The sequence below is a fragment of the Enhydra lutris genome, unplaced genomic scaffold (genome assembly GCF_002288905.1).
Source record: "Enhydra lutris kenyoni isolate GAN:26980312 unplaced genomic scaffold, ASM228890v2 scaffoldscaffold20, whole genome shotgun sequence".
NCBI classification, from domain to species: Eukaryota; Metazoa; Chordata; class Mammalia; order Carnivora; family Mustelidae; genus Enhydra; species Enhydra lutris.
The window spans coordinates 13805556-13826040 of record NW_019154104.1 but is presented as its reverse complement, the minus strand read 5'-3'; the positions used below and the strand labels follow the sequence as shown (position 1 = coordinate 13826040).

Genomic DNA, 20485 nt, shown 5'->3' with positions numbered 1-20485 from the left:
CCAAAGTGGCTGCACTATTTTACATTCTTACCAGCAATATATAAGGGTTCCAATATCTCCACATCCTCTCCAACAGTTATCATCTGTCCTTTTGATTATAGCTGTCCTGGTGGGTGTGAAATGGTATCACATTGTGGTTTTGATTTGCATTTCCCTGATGGCTAACGATGTTGAGCATCTTTTCATGTGCTCATTAACCATTTTTATATCTTCTTTGGAGAATTGTCTATTAAGACCTTTGCCCATTTTTTAATTGAGTTATTAGTCATTTCATTATTGAGTTGTAGCAGCAAAGCAAAATACTTTAAGCAAAGCAAAGGTTAATTGAGAAAGAAATAATGGTCAAATCTTGTATATCATGTTAGTTCACAAAATTTGTAGGCTTAAAGGCAAAGGTAACTCACTTTGAAGGATGCTTGTCCCTTACAGAGTGACTAGCAGCATCAGATGTAAAGTATTTTCAAGAATAAATGAAAATACTAGAAACAGAGCCCTTGAAATAAGAAGGAAGTGCCATTATCTTCAGTTCAGATGGAAGACTGCAACATTTAGAACTCATTCCCTACAGATATTAACAACTACGTTTCACTTCTACGAGCAATTTAAATCAGCTGGCAGTGACTACCTCAAGCAGTGTTTTAGGAGAGATACTGAAGTCATGGTTAACTCAGAGGAAACTAAGTTTACTAGGTGTGTTATAAGCACCAGAAAATGAGAATGATGGTAGTGTGTTGTAGGGCCCCATCCCTAAGAAAGTTTATATATCTTGAAAATATAAAAGCAATGCAAGATTTTTTTTAAGGCATAAAGGTTAATTTTTATTTATAGTATACTTTTAATATTTGAAAATGACCAAATAAAATGTAAGGATTGAGCTTCTAACAAAATACCACTTCGTGCCATTGTCAGAACCAGAATATGAAATGGATCATAGATCTAAATTAGTATGTCTTTTTTTTTTTAAGATTTTATTTGAGAGAGAGAGAAACTAAGAGCAGGGGTAGCAGCATGCAGAGGGAGAAGCAGGCTCTGAGGCTCTGAGCAGGGAACCCAATGTGGGGTTTGATTCCAGGACCCTGGGATCACAACCAGAGCCGAAGGCAGATGCTTAACTAGCTGAGCCACCGGGGCGCCCCTTGTACGTCATTTCATATGCATCTTTCTCAGAGCCTGAATCACCTAATCCTCATTTTCACATGACTTAGTCAAACCCAAATTATTTTCCTGTGTAGCTGAATATGTGAATCACACTAGAAAGATACCTACAAGTCTTATACAATTCAGTAGCAATGATTTTACTGACATAAGAGACAGTCTGTATAAATTATTGGCAATTCACTAATTTTAGTATAGGGATAATTTCACATTAGTATTTATGTTGCGTCCATCTTTTCAACAAAGTCTCACAGTCTTACCTCTAAATTCTAGTTTAAAAAAATGCTAGTTTAAAAAAAAATTAAACTAGGTTCAACAGATCCAAAATTTATTTGGCATAAAAATACAATAATTTTAGCAATAAAATGATATAGTCTGTATGTTATAACCATTGTGTAATATATATATCTTTAATTTATGTATATTGGTATATATTCATCAGTATATAATTCATATATTCAATATATATAATCATTGTGTAATTTTATATATATATAAACGATAAATATATATACACATATCATATCACACAGATACTTTACCTAAACTAAACTAAATAAAATTAGTTTATCTAAACCTTGTAGTGATATTGGGAAGTACTATTAAGCATAAGAAAACAAAATGGATCCTGACAGTGGTTAGGGGTAGGACTGGGGACATTAATCTGCCAAGGCTCTGTTTGTAAGGGAGGGAGAGACAAGTTTATCTAATTTAAGTCAAAAAGGAAAGAATGAAATGCAGCATCTGATCAAGAAGGGCACAGGTATAAATGAGGGCAAATGGGGACAAGGGCTTGACACCAGCAATCCTATCATTTGCCCTGCATCTCTACTTCTTTTCTGACTGTTGGCTTATTTATCTGCTATTACAGGTTTTTTTTCCTCCTTGAATGAAATATGATCTCTGAAGAGGTTTATAACCCATCAATACCATGTCCGACGTATAAAAAGAGGTCTGCTCTCCTATTTTGAGTTTGAAATTTTCAATCAAGGAAGGACTCAAATGGCCAAGACTGGATCACATCTCTTGCAAAAATCCCTGTGGTGAGGGGCCAGGGAGCCACCAGGCCCGGGCAGCCTGGTTATATCACCATCCACATGTGTCAGCAAATACGGTCCATTAGAACAAAGAGGGGGATATGAGGCTGGAAAGTCAACCAATTAGTATTTATTACAGTTTGACAACATTAGCAAATGAAACAGAGAAGTGAGAAAATGAACTCAGGACGAACACTTCAGGACGCAGTTATGGCAAGCCAGATACCAAAAGGCACGCATTTATTCCCAGCACATATTAACTGTGCACCCACCATAGCAAGGGCAACAAATTTGGTCACTGGCCTTATGGAGTGTGTGTGTGTGTGTGTGTGTGTGTGTGTGTGTGTACATATATATATATATATATATATGTACACACACACACATATATATGTATATATACATACATATATATATATATATATACATATGACAGATGACATCAAATAAATACATGAGCATATCCAAATAAAATTACAATTTTACATGCTCTTTAAAGTAAATGAACAGGCTGCAATGACAGAAATAAAGGAAGGGACCTACTCTGACTGTGCGGCAGAGTAAAGTCCACCTGAAGAGAGAACATCCAAGTGAGCTAAGACCTAACACAGCTGGGGAGCAAAGCCATATGTGCAGGGGAAGGGGAGAAGCAGGAGTACAATACCAGAGGGGAAACAACAGGTGTGAAAGCTGTGAGGTCCACATGGGCTCAGCAAGTAAGAGGAACAAAAATAAGGGCAGGATAAAATGTGTCTAGAACTTCATGCTCAAGTTGAGACAAGAAATGGATGAAGCTGGAGCACAGGGAGGAGCCAAATACGGAGGGATGTAGTGAATCATGGTCAAGAACTTGGATTGTTCCACCTGCCCTCCACTTCCCCATGTCACTAAAGGGTTGAGATAGGGTATGATATAATTTATGCTGCAAAGTAATTACTCTAGGCTGCTGAGTGGTAGAGGATAGTTTAACGGGATAAGAAGAAATAATAATTTCCTGCACTTCTAGTCAAGCCACATTTTACAAAGGAACCTCTTGTACATTCTCCATGGATCCAAAAGCTTGTCGGTTAACCTCTCATAGTTTTAATTTTCTCATCAACAAATCAGTAATGAAACTACCTACCTTAAATAAAAGATTTTCTGAGAAGTTATGTAACGCAGAGCTTGGCATGTGGTAGTTACTTAGAAAACATTAGGTCCCTTTTCATTTACTTCCTGTGTAGCTAATAAAAACCTTTGTTAATTCATTAGCAGGTGCTTAATTTTGAAAAACAAAACACTAGAGCCAAACAACTTGGTCTAGACAGTCGAAGCAGTGCCTAAGCAATTCAGACTCCATAGTCCGAATGGAAAAAACCTTGACCAGAGCAAAATATTTACTAAGCGCTACAGTCAAAATCAAAGACAACATGACCTGGGTGTTCCAAAGAATAAACTCTGTTTTTAATACATATTATCCAAATTATTTACTGCAAACTACACAACATAGAAAAATGTAGGTAAAGAAGGCAAATAAATCCTGAAGTGTCCTTCCTTCTAATTTGTTAAAATGATCTTTACTACTTACTACTCAGCTGCAAAAATAACTGTGCTATTCTCTACCATCTGTTTTTAAACAGAAGTAGAGAAAATGGAAAAATTCAAAGAATCAAGGCTATTCAAATTATTTCTACATATCTTTAATTTCCCTTCTGACAGTTTGGTATCGTGGCTATAGTATTTATCATAAGATGCCTTCAATTATTTTTTAGATATAAAGTAAACATTTATTTCATAAATAGAATATTAGAGTGTACAAGCTGCAATTTACAGTCATCATCTTCTGCTTCCTAAAGCGTCCCCAACAAGCTTGGCAATCCTACTGCAGATGAATGTCTCATTGCATGAATGATGAAACAAACTAACAGACAACAGAGAGGTTCTTCCGGGGCTGTACTGTCCCATACACCAGCCGTGAGCCACACATACACTACTGAGCGTGTGAAATGCAGCTGGCTGGAACTGAAACGAGCAATATGGGTAAGATAGCTGCCAGACTTCAAAAGATCGATATGAAAAAGAGCTCAGTGATTTTTCACATTGATTACATGCTGAAATGATCATATTTAAGATATGGTGGGTTATATAAAACACATTATTAAAATTAACTTCACAGTTTCTTTTTCCCTTTCTCAATGTGGTTATAAGATCATTTTAAATTACATATGTAGCTCACATTTGTATCTCATTTCTTTTGGACAGGACTGCTCTATAATGAAGTACATTTTACAACAGCTCTGTCTAAATCGGTTACATAAGTCAAGATATAAGCAAACAGATGAATAATTAGACAGATAAATAAAGCTCTTATATGATATCTCTGGTTAATTTCACAACATGGCTTAATAATTGTTTGAGGGAAATGTTAAGTTTAAGTAATTAGGTAAATACTAAAGTTAGTATTACAGTTTATCTGATAAATAAACATGTATTAAATGAAATGCTTATGGGTTACACGCTGTGATATGTCATGGAATACCAATTTACGACAAGGATTGTGTTCTTATGTGGTTCATAGATTTATGGAAGGATATAAATAAGAAAATAAGTAAGTGCAATAAAATGTTTCTGGTGTTGTGAGAAAAGAATCTAGTAGTTCTCTAAAAGAATTTGCATGGAGGTGTGGGGAGGAGCATTTTTCTTCTTTCAGAGAATAGATAGTGCTACTGGTATTTAGGGTTTGGAAACCAGGATAATCAGATGCCTTTCAATGTGCGAGAGCATCCTGTACCACAAAGAACTATCCCGTTCAAAATATTCCTAGTGCTCCTACTGAGAAACATTCAGTGTCATGTCACGCTGTAGACACGATCACAAGTACAAAAACACAACACAAATATGGCAATTATGTCCTGAGGCTGGTTCCTGAACACTCAGAGACCCCATTCTAAGAGTCCAATCAATATAAGATTACACAAAACCTCCCCTGTTCTTTGGTATATAAATATATATATACACATATACACATAAACATAACATATACACTTTAGATATGGATGTGTCTATAATAACATATTTTGCCTTTCTCAGTCCAAGAAAAAAAAATAAGTTTCTTGAAGCATTTCATAGCTATAAAACAAAATTTCCATATATGAGCAAATAACTTCTTTTAAAAAAATTTTCACCATTTAAAAATATTTTGTTACTGAAACAGGAACACCAACCTTGCCATTCTTATCAGACTCCCAACTGGAAAATAAGCAAAGAGAGAGAGATCTTCTCTCATTTGTCAACAGAGCAATCACTATTCCTTTTAACCATTAGAGAGGATATTGCCAATCTAGAATGATACAGTAAGCAAAAGATAGTAACTACTCAATACAAAATGCCAGAATCTTTAAAGGAGAAATGAGTCAAACTACTATAATTACAAAATAAAACATTCATTATCTGAAAATATAAACTTATGTATATATATAAGAAATCCATAAAAAATGTCATAGTTCAATGTCAAGCATCTCATCTCTCCCACCCAAGTCAAAGAAAGATCCTTTGAAGAACTTACATTCTAGAATCTTATTCAGGCTTGAGGCAACAGGAATGTTTTAATCCAGGCTTAAATCTAGGGTAGCAAAGCTATTTGCCTCAAAAATAAGGGTGTAGTACCCTTTTCCAAATGCCTTACTACATAATTATCTCTATAAGAAGCGCAAAACTTTGAACCATAAATTATGGAGGGAAATCTAGCATAATGGTGGAATAGTGTCCAAAAACTGATACCCTTATTGCATTAAAATATTCAGGGCTAATTGTGATTTTAGCACTTGTTTTTATCCTCGCTTTGTTCATTGGCCAAACTTAAACACTTCTCATCTCCTTCAATGAAAAGTGGTGCTATTATGTGTCTGGAAGCATGAGCACGGTTCCTCAAAGCCTAATTTTAAGGTCTTAATTGGCTGAGGCAATGGGAGACCATACAAAGCCCACTTCAGAGAGAAGGGCAAGATTGCCAGGTCACTTGAGAACAGATGAAGAGCTAAACTAGAAGCTATTGCTGAAATCTTACAGTGTTCTGGGAAGTTTTACCAAATAGTATCTTACACAGAATGGAACATAATCATCCATCATAACACAGAACCCAGAAAGTTTGAAGATGGGCTTATAGAAACAGAACAATTAAAACAGAAAGAGTTATCTTCACGTAATAACTGGGGACCCTAACAAGGCAAGCAAGTTTTATAGAAACAGAGTACTGTGATTTGTTCTGTGGTGTGTTGTGGATATCAAATAATTGGCTATATCTCCTCCTAACCTCTAAGTCTCAGGAACCATGTACTTATAATTCAAGAGGGTACTACTTAGTAACACTGTTGCTTGCTTGGTACTACTGGACCTGCAGTCAACTTCTACCTTTGTGAAAGATGACCGATCATTCATCTATCCACCCAACATTTGTTGTGTGTTATGTGATAAAAGACATGACATCGAATAAAATTATCTTGGCCCTCGAGTAGTTCATTATCATTTAAAAACTAATACTTAATAATTCATCAACATACATATATTATAAAAACACCAATTTGGAATAATTTCAAGTAAATTAATTCAATTATCATCAACTCTAACCACTGATAAGTTCTCAAAACAAACCCAGAGAAGACAAGATCTTATTTGTGAAATTCAAGATTATGAAAAAAGAAAAGTTAAAAGTCTGGGAATTACCCTATAGAAGTCTTTAAATTATTTTATTTTCACATTAATAATAAAGATGCATAATAAAAAAGATATTAAATGATACGCACTTTCAGGTTTGAGGACAGTAAGAACTTACTACCGATTTCCATATGTCAACAGACACAGCTGAATTTTAATAAAATGCTTATAAAAGTTTGTTTCAACCCTTTCTTTTAGAAAAAGATCCAATGAGAGTCTTAATTCTTTTTTTGGTTCCCATGCAATTAATACTTTCTGATTATTTACTCAAGACTACACACTCTAGTTATTTGCTCCACTGTTCATTCACCCATTACTTCACTCAACAAATATTTACTATATGTTGCCATGAAGAACAAGAAAAACCAAGCTGCCTATTATTAAGTTCTACCTCTAAATGCCTCTCTTGGACACCAAAGATGCTTTGTTTATTTATTCTTTTTTTTTTTTTCCTATCAACTACTGGAATCTAATTCTTAATTTCTGGTATGCTCTATTTCATTCTAATTTTCCCAAGGCCTTTTATGCAGAAAATTTGTTCCTTTATTTCTACTAGTACCTATTCCAGAACACAAGTTCCCTTTTATTCAAATTACCCCAAAATGAATGACCCACAATTGACGAAAACTGAATATACAAGGAGGAAAATTTCTATAAATCCAAGAATTATAACATGCTGGAATTTTTCTTAAAAACGTTTGTATTTATCTATGAGAGAGAGAGAGAACATGCACCAGGATGGGGGAGGGGAGTGGTGGGGCCGAGGGAAAGGGAGAAGCAGGCTCCCTGGGAACCCAGCACAAGGCTCCATCCCAGGACCCTGGGATCATGACCTGAGCTGACGGTGGACACTTAATTGACTGAGCCACCTAGGTGCCCCTATATGCTGGAATTTTGTATGAGAGAAAGTTCATATTGACCAGAAGATATTATAATTCACAATCAAAATAAAAATCAAAAGATGAGGAAAGCCTCCTTTTGGAAAAAATATGCATCATTTTAAAAAATGGAAATCTTAAATGGTATTAATTCCAGTTAATTAAGTTACATGGAATAATCAGACACTGGTATTTTTCAGCTACATTTAGAGATCTTCAAAAATTACAAATGAGGGAGATGAGATCTAAAAAAACTATTATCCCCCCCAAAATAATTCTTTCCAATAAATGCCCTAATCATTTACTTATTCTGTTACTTCACCAGGAATAAGAAAAGGGAAGAAGTAGTATACGGTACTATGCATAACAATAAAAACCTGTAAGAACCTTTTTGTATGTAATTGGCACATGTCTCCCCTTTTCCTTCCCAATCTCCAAATCTTCCAAAGCCTTACTTGTCACAAAGAAGCCAAGATAGGTCTCTATTACCATAACAGCTATGATATGTCTGATTTAGCCAAGCAACAAGTACTAACAACATCTGACTAGCAGGGAAACTTCCTAGTAACAAAAATCGCAAAGACAAACTTCTCTTTATGAATGTTACAGTAATCTACAGTTTATATTTCCTCAGGGCATTTATAGCATTTCATGGTCAGAGAAGACAGAAAGAATCATCCTTTCAGTGGCTGTTTCCTTGGAAGCAACAAACCTACGTGAAAAAAAAAAAATAATAACTTTAGAACCAACCAGAGTCAGTCCATCAACAACTCTTTCCTGTAGACCATACACCCACAACTATATAATCCTTTTCATAGCTTTCTACATAAATGTTTGTGTAAATCCTCATCTGAATTAGAATTTTAAATTCTGTGAAAGTAAAGAGTATGTCTCTGTCACATATGGAACACAATGGAACACTATATACTCCAAAGGCACTAATAGGCAGTCACTGAAAATAAGGCACTTTTGGCTTTCTTATGGCTTGCCTGAGCAAGACAAGTACTTCCATTAGCTTGAATTGAACTGAAGGAGAAAAATATGAACTATACAGCCAAATGTGCATTATACAGCAATGAATCTCATTTAATACTTCTACCCAGGTAATAAAAAGAATAAATGGATATTTCAAAGAGAAGGAGAAAAAAAATGTAAGCATAGTGACTAAATTCCAATTTCTTACAAAATGGACTGCAGAATTGAGATGCTGAAAAGGTGAGTAAAATATTCAAGAACCAGAAATGTAAAAGGAGGGAGGCCTTTCAAGGTGCTCCTGAAGGAAAACTGATCTGAAGGAAGATGGCAAAAAAAAAAAAAAAAAAAAAAAATTTGCAAATGAAAAATAAACTAGAAATTTAGATGGAGCTAGAACTGTGAAAGAGTAATAAGATGCTTTGTCACCTGGACAGGGTTATGGAGGCGTGGAGACTGAAGGACCGTTACGATACCATCATGACAGAGGACAGATTGGTTTATATGGCGTTGTACAGCTGAGGCCCAACAACATTTAAGTCTTGGCTAACACTGACCTTACAGCAAGACTTACACAAAAATGAGTTTCTAATGTGATGTGGGGGTGGGAGATGGTAAAGAACTTAAATAGTAGGGTATATCAGTTTAACATGGAATAAAGATCAATTTATAGTAAAGTTAAAAAAAATCAATCAATAAAAAATCTTTGCATGCTGAAGCCTTGGGAGGAAATACACATCTCCATGCCAGCTCCTTGCAGATGTCTGAGCCAGCGACACAAAGTCAGAGAGAACAAATCCTAAAGCAACCCTCTGCCAGAAAGTACATTTCAAATGTTCCGCAGATTTAAAAAAAAAAAAAAAAAAAAAAGAGGAAAAAGAGTACAGGTCTACATGTTTACTAAACTTTGTAAAAAGGACAAGAACTGCAATCAAACCAAAAGGGTAGGAAGACTTTTCAAATTCTTATTAACTCTTATTTTTAAGGTATTTAAATCAAAGCTTTTTTATTCTCTCTTAATAGTTGATTAGATTATTTCTATGCCTGGATTTAAAGGACAAAAAAAGTGATAATTCTCAGACTGAAATAGAAAATTAGAATAAACATATATGCAGATATGAATACTGCAGAACAATATACAAGTACAGTAGGCTAGAATTTTTACTTTGATTTCTAAATAATGTAATCAAATACTAACTAGTTACATTTTGCCTCTTTTAGCCGTTTGTCAGAACAACTTTTACATGAAGAACGTTTGTCTGGAAATCAGGCATTTCACTGAAATTGCATTTGCCTCTTTTCCCTTCATGAACCCCATTCTAATTAACATAATATATGTAATATTTAAAAAATTTTAAATAATAATATATTTTATTAATAAATATTAATAAATATATATTAATACTTTAATAATATATTTAATAATTATAAGAATTTATATGTTTAGAGAGTACCTCCAAAGTTGTATTACACATAGCAGCCATTTTCTCTTCCCTGCGCTGTCCTAAAAAACTTTCTAAGCTCACCATGAGCAAAGACACAAATACTAAAGAAAACCCATCAGTGACTTCACCGATGTGAAGGTACAAGATACTGTGTTACTTAGATACATACCTCTGCAGAGTGTTCATATTAAATAACTAGAGCCAAAAAGTGCTTGGAAAGCAAGAGCAGTCCCTTCTTTAAAAGAGTTCACAATTTCAGTTAAAGAAGAGTAGGAAAATTAACTCCTAAATTTGCTCATAATCATTAGCATTTCATTGCAACTAAGTCATACTACACAGATGTCTTCTCCCTCTGAAGATCTTTGAAGAAAGGACTACTTCCAACTGCCATAGATATTTTAGTTCTAGGAACCTCCTAGTTTCAAAGTATTCTTACATCTTAGCTAAATCCTTCCAGCTGCAGTTTGTATCTCTTTTCTCAAGATGAAAGTGTTCCTTTGTTAAGCTCTGTTGAGTCATTCTCCATTCAGAACAGAGAAGGTAGAGAGAGCTGTGAACCTGAGGGCAATTGCTAAAACACTGCCAGACTCAGCTGAGGTTCTAGTGGCTGGCTAATAGGACTGCATTATAAGGCGGGGGTGGGGGGGAAGGTAGGGAGTAAGAAACTGTAGATCATAGACACCTGTCCTGACTCCAGTGAACTCTAACAGCTTTGAAGGGAGCCAAATTTTTCATGACCATAAAAACAGAAGTCAGAGGAGTTCTTGGAAACACTTGTCCCATGGAATGGAAGTACATGGAGATGAAAACTAATTGGTTGCTCTGAAAACTATCATGCCCTTTAATCACTCTGAATTTTAAAACCACAACAGAAAGATGTGGTCTTAGGTAACTGATTAGGAAGTAGGTATCACATTCATGGTAGTGGCACACATAAGAAAATGTTTGGTATTAGTGTCTTGTTTATGGAAGAGAAAGGTCCAGTACCATAAAATTAGAATTAGCGTCATTAATTAACAATTAAACTAGTAGCCAAAAAGACTTGGAGATTTTGACTGAGCAATTTTATTTCTAACATTCTTAACAGAAACTTGATCTCTTTACAACTTTAGAGAAAAGAGCCCAACGCAATGGGGAAGGATGGGTTGTTTCCAATTTACAAGGCCTCCTGAGCTTGACTGAGTGGCGCTGGTTCATTCTGATATGTGATATGGTAGTAGAAACATGTAACGGAGTTTCACAAAGACCTTTCCCATCTATAATTCACTGTTCCACCTTGTGAGAAGAAAACCTACCCTTCTTTGCATCCCAGACTCAGCTGCCTGACTCTAAAATGGGATCCATAATCTCACAGGGTCATTTTAAGGGTTAAATGAGGAAATACATATAAAAACCTGAATACAGCAAGCCCTTGAAAAATAGTTTCCTTCATTCCCCTAAAGACGATCTCAACTATGTTGAGAGTGAACAGTTGAACACAGAGATCTAACGTCACCTGCAGGAAAGAGACTGTGATGAGGAATCTTTTCAAAGTGTGACATCATTAAGAAATGAATTTTAAAGGGGCGCCTGGGTGGCTCAGTGGGTTAAAGCCTCTGCCTTTGGCTCAGGTCATGATCCCAGGGTCCTGGGATCCAGCCCCGCATCAGGCTCTCTGCTCAGCAGGGAGCCTGCTTCCTCCTCTCTCTCTGCCTGCCTCTCTGCCTACTTGTCATCTCTGTCTGTCAAATAAATAAATAAAATCCTTAAAAGAAAAAAAAAAGAAATGAATTTTAAATACTAGAGTATAGTTCAGTAGTCTCAATAGGAAATCAAATCTGCAATTGCTCATGGCTGATGTGAACTGTCATTAAATTTATAAAGGAGAACATGTATATCACAGTCTTTCCAAATACTATTAGGGAGATGGGAGGAGGATTCTCTTATTGCCAGTTATCCTAATTTCAAAAGATTTAGTGAAGACAGCTAAGCTAATAAAGGACATCATCAGCATAGTTTGGGGGCAATTCTGGGTTATTGTCTAATGCCTCATGTTTGTTCCTGTATCCTGAAGCAGATGTAAGAATAAATCAATATTGATGTTTGTTTCCTTTCTGATTGGTAAAACACACCAAAGTATCTATAGTATATATTGTTAGGGGGTATGATTTCTTATGATGATGCCATAATAAATGGGATAAAGAGGTAGGAGGCTAGATCTGTGCTATCCACTTATATGTCCATCCACTCATCCATCCAGCCATCTGCACACCTACCCAAATGTCCAATAACTATGTTTATTTCCTGTTTAAATATAAAAACTGGTACAAGATGCAGTGGAAAGACAAGGGTCTATAAATGAGATTAAAACTTAATATAAAAAAATACGCATGTAGATGCCCAGAATAAAAAGCTGTAAGTGTCAAATGTCAAATGTCATGTAATGGTATGCGAAAGTTTTAATAGTAATGGGGTGGCAAAAGGAAAAATGTTTGCTATCAAGGTAATAACACGAGCAGGGTATTCATAGGAAGAGGGTAAAATGGTAGACTCCTGTAAGAGTTCGAACTTTATTTGTTCAGCAGTTTTTGAGAAAGCCACTGATGGTTTCTGAGCTGGGGATCTCATGCTCAAAGCTGTGTTTAGCGAGGATTCGTTTGGCAGAACTGATTAGAAGAGGAGTTGTATGTGTACACACATGTGTGTGTTTTCTCCAATCAAACACTATTGAATGGTGGTCAATAGTGGGGTGTGTTGCAAGTAATTTATTATAAAAACACAAAACCAAAGCTTGAGAATGATTTACTTTTTTGTATTACTCTGAGCACATTCAAGGTTATTTCTAAACAATGTCATCCTTACTAAATGCTTTATTAAAAAGAGAAATGGATGAAGGATGGCTTGGGCCCAGGGAATGGTGTGAACTTGAACACAACCACTGGAGTGTGTCTGCTTGTGAAAGTCATCAGTCTTGGGAGCTCTGGCAGGCTCATAGGTGAAGACCAGTGAAGTAGACTAAAGTTTAAGAAGATCTTGCAAATAAGAAGCTTCTGCAATCCTTGAAGATGAAGTAATACAGAGCTAAATAAGATAGAGGTCATCTAAGTGGAGGGAGGAGTAGATTGACAAGACACAACCAAGGAAAACTATGTAAAGTCACTAGTTGCCAAGTTCAAGGAAATGGGAGAAAGTAAACTTTCTTTCAGATCATAAGTGTCATAATAGGTTTTCAATGCTCTCAGGAAATCTTTCAAATTAATAAAATAAGAAAATTTTCCTTGGAGTTTCAAATTATGGAGCTATAAGGCAATACAGGCTTTATATACAATATGTTGGCAGCCTCTATTTAAAAATATTTCCATTTTAAATTCCATGATATGCATATGTTTATTCTGTGCAACCCCATCTGGTATCTAAAGCATTGTGGATCCCAACTTACCTAACAATAAAGAATAATCAAACTTCAAATACATAGTCAAGAATTCAAGGATAAATTGAAGTTTTATCTACCCAAAGTATACCAGTCATCTGAACACTGAGTCCACTGTTGGGACAGAGGTAATTTCATTAAGTCTACCATCTGCAAAGCAGTAGGTCAGTGCCTGCACTTCAATCTCCTTATGTCAGTATGCTCCAGCCAAGCTCCTTCCCACTTCGGCCCTTCACAAACATTGTTCCCTCTGCTGGGACAACACGGCCAACCGTTCTGGACCTGACTAATGCTTGCTCAGGATCCCCATATGTGTCACATTCTAAGGAAATCCTGCCCTCACCCTCTACTCCATAAAGTGAGATTTCCCATACAGTATGTAGCACAGCCTGTATTCTTCTGAGGCCAACTTCTCCACTAGGCACAGTAGGCACAGTGTCTTTGGCCAACGAAAATGTATTCATGATAAAACTAGAAGAAAGCAGGAATATAATAATTAATATATAATAATAAATCCAGCCTGGATTATAATCAATCATCTTCATATCACCATAACCAAAAATTTCATTACTTCATGGAGGACAGGGCCTGAAAGTTAAGTGCCTGGGGACTGCAAAAATCGTAACATGTCCCTAGTCATTTTGTAGAATTTCTACAAAGAAGTGAACCCCCATTTGTTGTTTTTTGAAATCTGAGTGATAATACTACTTGGGGATTAATGAAATAAAAAACTGCTTATAGCACTTGGTATATTACACACAACAATACATGTTAGCTCTTATTACTATCTAAACAATAACTGGAGACATTGTTAAGTTGCTTAGAGAAAGATGAATATCATATAGTCCTCTTGAATTCAGCTTCCAGGATAAATTTGTTTCTCATAGGAGTTTCCATGCCCCCTTTAACTAGGATGATAAGAACCTTGTGACCCAACAAGTATCCCTCTTAGATGTCAGAAAACTCAGAAGTAAATTAAGTAATAAAGTACAATAACTCCATCAGGTACCAGGGACATGGTTTCTCTGCTCCCTATTTTTACCTTATGATTTTATTTTTCAATTTCCTTCTATGTACATGTTATACTATACTTTAACCCAAAGTGGAAGAACAAAAAAATGTAAAGGTGGGAAGGCCTATAAACGAACAATGGCCTCAAAGCCAATAAATATCTATATTTCATGTTCATCCACAACCTAATGTAATTTCTTTGAATTTTCTTGCTATATTTAAGTGAAGAGGACCAATATGTATAGACAGGTATAAGGAAATTACATTCATCTTGAAAATGCCAAATTTCACACATTTTAAGAACTGCCTCAGTGCATTTCAAAGTTAATTTTAATAGACTGAAAGTAATATATGTATATTCCTAACTTTTTGACAATCATCCAAAGACGGACACATGTACCCCAAGAGTTTCAAGCAGACTTGAGAATTACTTGATATGCCATGAATCAAGTGTCAGAGAAACTATCACAAATTTCTAATTTCATAGTTTTATCGATGTATTAGTTTACCATGTATCCTGTAAAAAATTAAAGTAAATTCAGGGCCTTAAAACAATGCAAATCCATTATATTATATTGTAGATGAGGAAACTGATATGGGTCACACTGGATTAAAATCCTGTCAGCAAAGGTGCATTCCTTTGCAGTGGCTTCGGTGGACTCTCCAAGACAATCCATTTCCTTGCCTTTTCCAGCTTCTTAGAAGCTACCCATAGTTCTTGGCTTAGTCCTTCTCCTTCATCTTTAAGGCCATCAACAGTAAATTGAGTCTTTCTACCACTGAATCATACTGACTTCCTCTTCTGCTTCCTCTTTCACTCTCAAGAACTCTTATGATTACATTGAGCCCAACAGAAAATCTGGGATATTCTTCCCTTCTCAAAACCCTTAATTTACCACAACCACAAAATCTCTTTTGCTATAGAATGTAAGATATTGACAGGTTCTGGGAATTAGGAGGTGGACATCTTTGAAAGAGGTGCGCTTTTATTATTCTGCCTGCCACAATTGATAACTATTATGTATGCAATAAAATACAAAAGATATAATACTTAGAAGATATAATACTTAGAAGAACGCACAGTAAGGATATGCTTTGAATTTAATAAAGCTATTTACTGACTTAAGAACTCATTTAAATCTATTTTAGCACATGTACCTCTAACTTACTCTTCTGAGTATGCTCATGATTCAAACTCAAGTAGACCAGCTTTGTTGTACTACAAAACAGCAGAAAATAATGTAGATAATCCATTAGAGGATTAAACAAGAAAATCTAAGTCCATATCATATATTTAACATCTGTGGATTTTCCAAAATATACTCCAGAACACAAACACACACACACACACACTTAGAAGGGGAAAAATGTAAACTTTAAATATCTGAACTCTCCATCCAGTCAATACTTAACTATTATCAACTAAGCATATTACTGGAGATACTGAAAATGTTTGTCTCTAAAATTAAGTTTAGTCAATAAGAGTATAAAAATTAGGCTCATCATGTACAGAAGCAGGTGGGCAGAGGTATTTATGGCTAAATAAAAATAATTAGCCAAACTTTCTGTTGCCAATTTACTAACAATGTGAATGTTGATTTCATACTCAATTGCAGTTGATGCCTACACAGATCTGTGGATCAGGAGCTCCAGGCATATCATTTATTTATTTAATTCTGGTCCTAGAAAAACTCAACAAACAATTTCAATCTCCCTTGACCTACCTGGACTTCAAATCATAACATAAAACACAAAAAACATATGAGAAATAAAATTATTTTAAAAAAGAAATAAAATTTTCTTAATGAAACACAAGCAAAAACAGAGATGGAGATTAAAACAAAATTCTAATTTGACTCAAATAGTGGACATAATTTTTTTTTAAATTACTATTTCTTAAATGGTTTTTGAAAATAACTATGAAGAAAGCCTGAAAATAAAAGAGAGAAGATGTAATTTCATATCAAACAAAATGATAGTTTAATGAGTTCAAATAATTTCCTCAATCAATCAAATAGTATTTCATTATCTCTAATAATCAACATCACTGAACTTCTGAACTGGTGACAATGTAAAGTCAAGTCCTAAACAGCAAATTAATAAATTGTATTATACTTCGAGATAACCCCCTAAATTAATTTAAAACATTTAATTATACTTCAATATGAAATAGAAAAAAAAATGGTTCTCCTTGTTGTTAGACAACAATGACTAGTATTTATGTAAATGCCTTAATTGTCAAATACCCTTTCAAATAGAACAACAACAAAAAAAAGGCTTGAAGTGATGTAGAAATAAGTAATAGATGAATGTGTGAGGGGTGGGAAAACAAAACCAATAAATAAAAAATGTCACATACAAAATATAAACCATGCAACCCCATGATTAGCAAAGGAAAGATGCTTTAGTCTCCAAGTCCCTCCCTTATTTCTGTCCTACAATGAATTCTAAGAAATTATCCTCTGTTCACCCATCCACCAACTGCAGAACTGGTACAGAGATTCAGACAAAGAGCAAGGAAAAAAACACAGATATCAGCTGAAAGGACTTTCTCAGAACTCTAGGAACAGTGAAACCAAAAGAAACACTTTTTAAAAGTTGAGAGCACCATGGGTAGAGACAAACCCGGTAAATGAGAACCTATGAAAATGCAGAGTGTATTTAGAGTCAGTGCCTTGAACAGCACAGCAATTTTAAGAACAATGAAAAAAAACTGAGTCATATCTCTATTATAGAGTAAAATACTCATCTTCAGAGACATTCTATAAAGCCAGAACAATGAGGGTATAGTATACAAGCTTCATCACTAAGTTGGCTCTATGCCTTGGATATCCTTCACATGACAAGTGTTAACCTTGGGAAGCAGCTTACAAAAAAACATAGTCATGAGAAACACTTTATAATCTGGCTTAAAATGCAAAAGGCTTCTACTATAACAGATCTCTCAGACTTACACGGCAAATCCAGTAGCTGCCTCTCATTCCGTCCGTCCTTTTCTCCAAGCAGGTATTGAGCATATACAAGGCAAAGATCAATTCAAACCAATCACAGATGTTGAGAAACAGTCAAAATAAAGGAATCACTACATAAATTATTGTGGTAAGTGAAACTGCCAAAAACAGTAGCATATTCAAAGAGCTAAAAAAGTAAGGAGGAAAAGACAAAACTTTTTGCCTTATTCTGTCCAAGATTCATTTTTCCACTGTTACTTTTGACCCCATCCATTCTCCTACCTCCTGGGATCCTGCTATACCAATTAATCCTTCTTTCACCTGTTCAACCTCTCTCATTCTTGGATCCTTCTACTCAACATTTATAATCGTGTTTGTTTATCATCAATAGCAAATAGGAAGTTATCATCTAAAAGCTAAATTTGTTTTACTATTAAGAACTAAAACTATTTTAGATATACACATAGTTTTAATACCCGCTCTTTTGGTATTCAGGTATTTTTACATTTTTTCCAGATATTATACTAGAGAGCTAACTCAAATCACAGTACAAAAGGGGCTAGAATTACTACTAACAATGTTATAGCACCCCTAAATGAATCGGTAGGCTCTTAGAAAATATCATCACAAAATGAATAAAAATATAAATGGTTTAAATACCTCTACTGTAAAATGTAATACATAACTGAAATATTAGGAAAGACAAATACTGTTACCTAATCCCAGAGTGCCATAAACAAAATGTAAACCACTCTGATTAAATTACTTCTGCCAAACATTTGCTGATTTGCCTTTTGGTTATGCAGAGTTTATTCCAGTTACATAGAGTACATTGTTTTTTGGGTTTTTTTGTTTGGTTGGGGTTTTTTTGATGCACCTTTTCTCTACTGCTTACTTCTTGGCGAAGGCATAGTTCCTAACAAAAAACAATGAAACCATCTGAGCAATTACTCTTCTGCTGCAGAAAATATTACCTTCTGAAGTGGCTGAAGAACTATTTCCCTTTTCCATATCCTTTTAGTATTTTCCCTTTTATTCAGAAAAAGTAACTCCCTAACAAAGAGGCCCTGACAATGGCCTATTTCATCCTTGCATGTACATTCCCAATAAGTGATACGACAGGAAGAGAGAGATTAGGGAAACCTGAATCTAGAGTGTATGTTTCTGAGAATTACTATCTTTCTAGGCATTGTACCTATCACAGTATCAGGGTAGTAGGGTTTGGGGAGTAGTCCACCTAATCCAACAAAGGCAAATGAATATAACACTTACTCAAAACTAGAAACTGGGTAAGAAAAATCAAATTTCATCTTTAAGGCAAAGGAATTTCAGAGACCATGTCAATTTCTAATTACTCAAAGAAGAAAAACTACGCACACTAAATAGTAACAGCCACAATCACAGAGTGCCTGGAAAGTAAGACAGGTGCCTTGTTTAACTAAAATTTCATAATTTCAGCTTAAGAAAAACTATATTAAGAAAATTATTGCGGAGAAAGGAGAATCCTCCTACACTGTTGGTGGGAATGCAAGCTGGTGCAACCACTCTGGAAAACAGCATGGAGGTTCCTCAAAGAGTTGAAAATAGAGCTACCCTATGACCCAGCAATCACACTACTGGGTATTTACCCTAAAGATAAAAATGTAGTGATCCGAAGGGGCACATGCACCCAAATGTTTCTAGCAGCAATGTCCACAGTAGCCAAACTATGGAAAGAACTTAGATGTCCATCAACAGATGAATGGATAAAGAAGATGTGGTATATATATACAATGGAATACTATGCAGCCATCAAAAGAAATGAAATCTTGCCATTTGCAATGACTTGGACGGAACTAGAGGGTATTATGCTGAGCGAAAGAAGTCAACCAGAGAAAGACAATTATCATATGATCTCCCTGATATGAGGAATTTGAGAGGCAATGTGGGGGGCTTGAGGGGAAGGAAAAAAATGAAACAAGATGTGATTGGGAGGGAGACGAACCATAAGAGACTCTTAATCTCACAAAACAAACTGAGTGTTGCTGGGGGAAGGGAGGGTAGGGAGAGAGTGGTTGAGCTATGGACACTGGGGAGGGCATGTGCTATGGTGAGTGCTGTGAAGTATATAAGCCTGACGATTCACAGACCTGTACCCCTGGGGCTAATTATACATTATATGTTAATTTTTTAAAAATTAAAAAAAAAAAGATGGGGTGCCTGGGTGGCTCAGTGGGTTAAAGCCTCTGCCTTCAGCTCGGGTCATGATCCCAGGGTCCTGGGATCGAGCCCCGCATCAGGCTCTCTGCTTAGCGGGGAGCCTTCTTCCCCCCTCTCTCTCTCTGCCTGCCTCTCTGCCTACTTGCGATCTCTGTTCTGCCTACTTATGATCTCTGTCAAATGAATAAAATCTTTAAAAAAAATTTAAAAAAAAAGAAAATTATCTGCTATATTTGTTCATCATTAGCATTTCATATAGCGAGAATGAATTGAAATCGTCCTATACAAATGCCCCTCCTTCTGAAGCTCTTTGAAAAAAAAGGAATCCTTTCAACTTCCACATGAATGTTAGTTTTTAGTAAATCTCATAGTTTCGAAGTATTTTTACAGAGAAATACTGGCACATACAGGAGCAGTGGCTTACCAGAATATTAAAAAGGTAGACAGCAGTTAGTTTCTTAAGAAATTATTAAAAATAACTATCTACACAAGTGAAAATATTCCTAACAACTCCCAACTGCAGTTTACATCTCTCTACTCTGATCTTTGTTACCATTCATAACACTAATGAATTTTTAGTCAATAATTACCGAACTTCTAAGGGGGCCATGACATTACCTTCTCATTAGAGTTCCTCTCCTTTTTGAACACTCCAGGCCAAACCTACAGGCCTAAAGAAGCCCAGGAAGCATAGAAAATTCAGATAAACAAATCTGGCAGCACTCACCAATAAACT

At 35.5% G+C, this 20485-nt stretch overlaps 1 protein-coding gene across 3 annotated transcripts in view; it reads right to left on the bottom strand.

Annotated features, from left to right (window-relative positions):
• Positions 1-20485, bottom strand: part of LOC111148569 (centrosomal protein 128) — a 395466-nt gene that overhangs the window by 202988 nt on the left and 171993 nt on the right. The window lies entirely within an intron of this gene.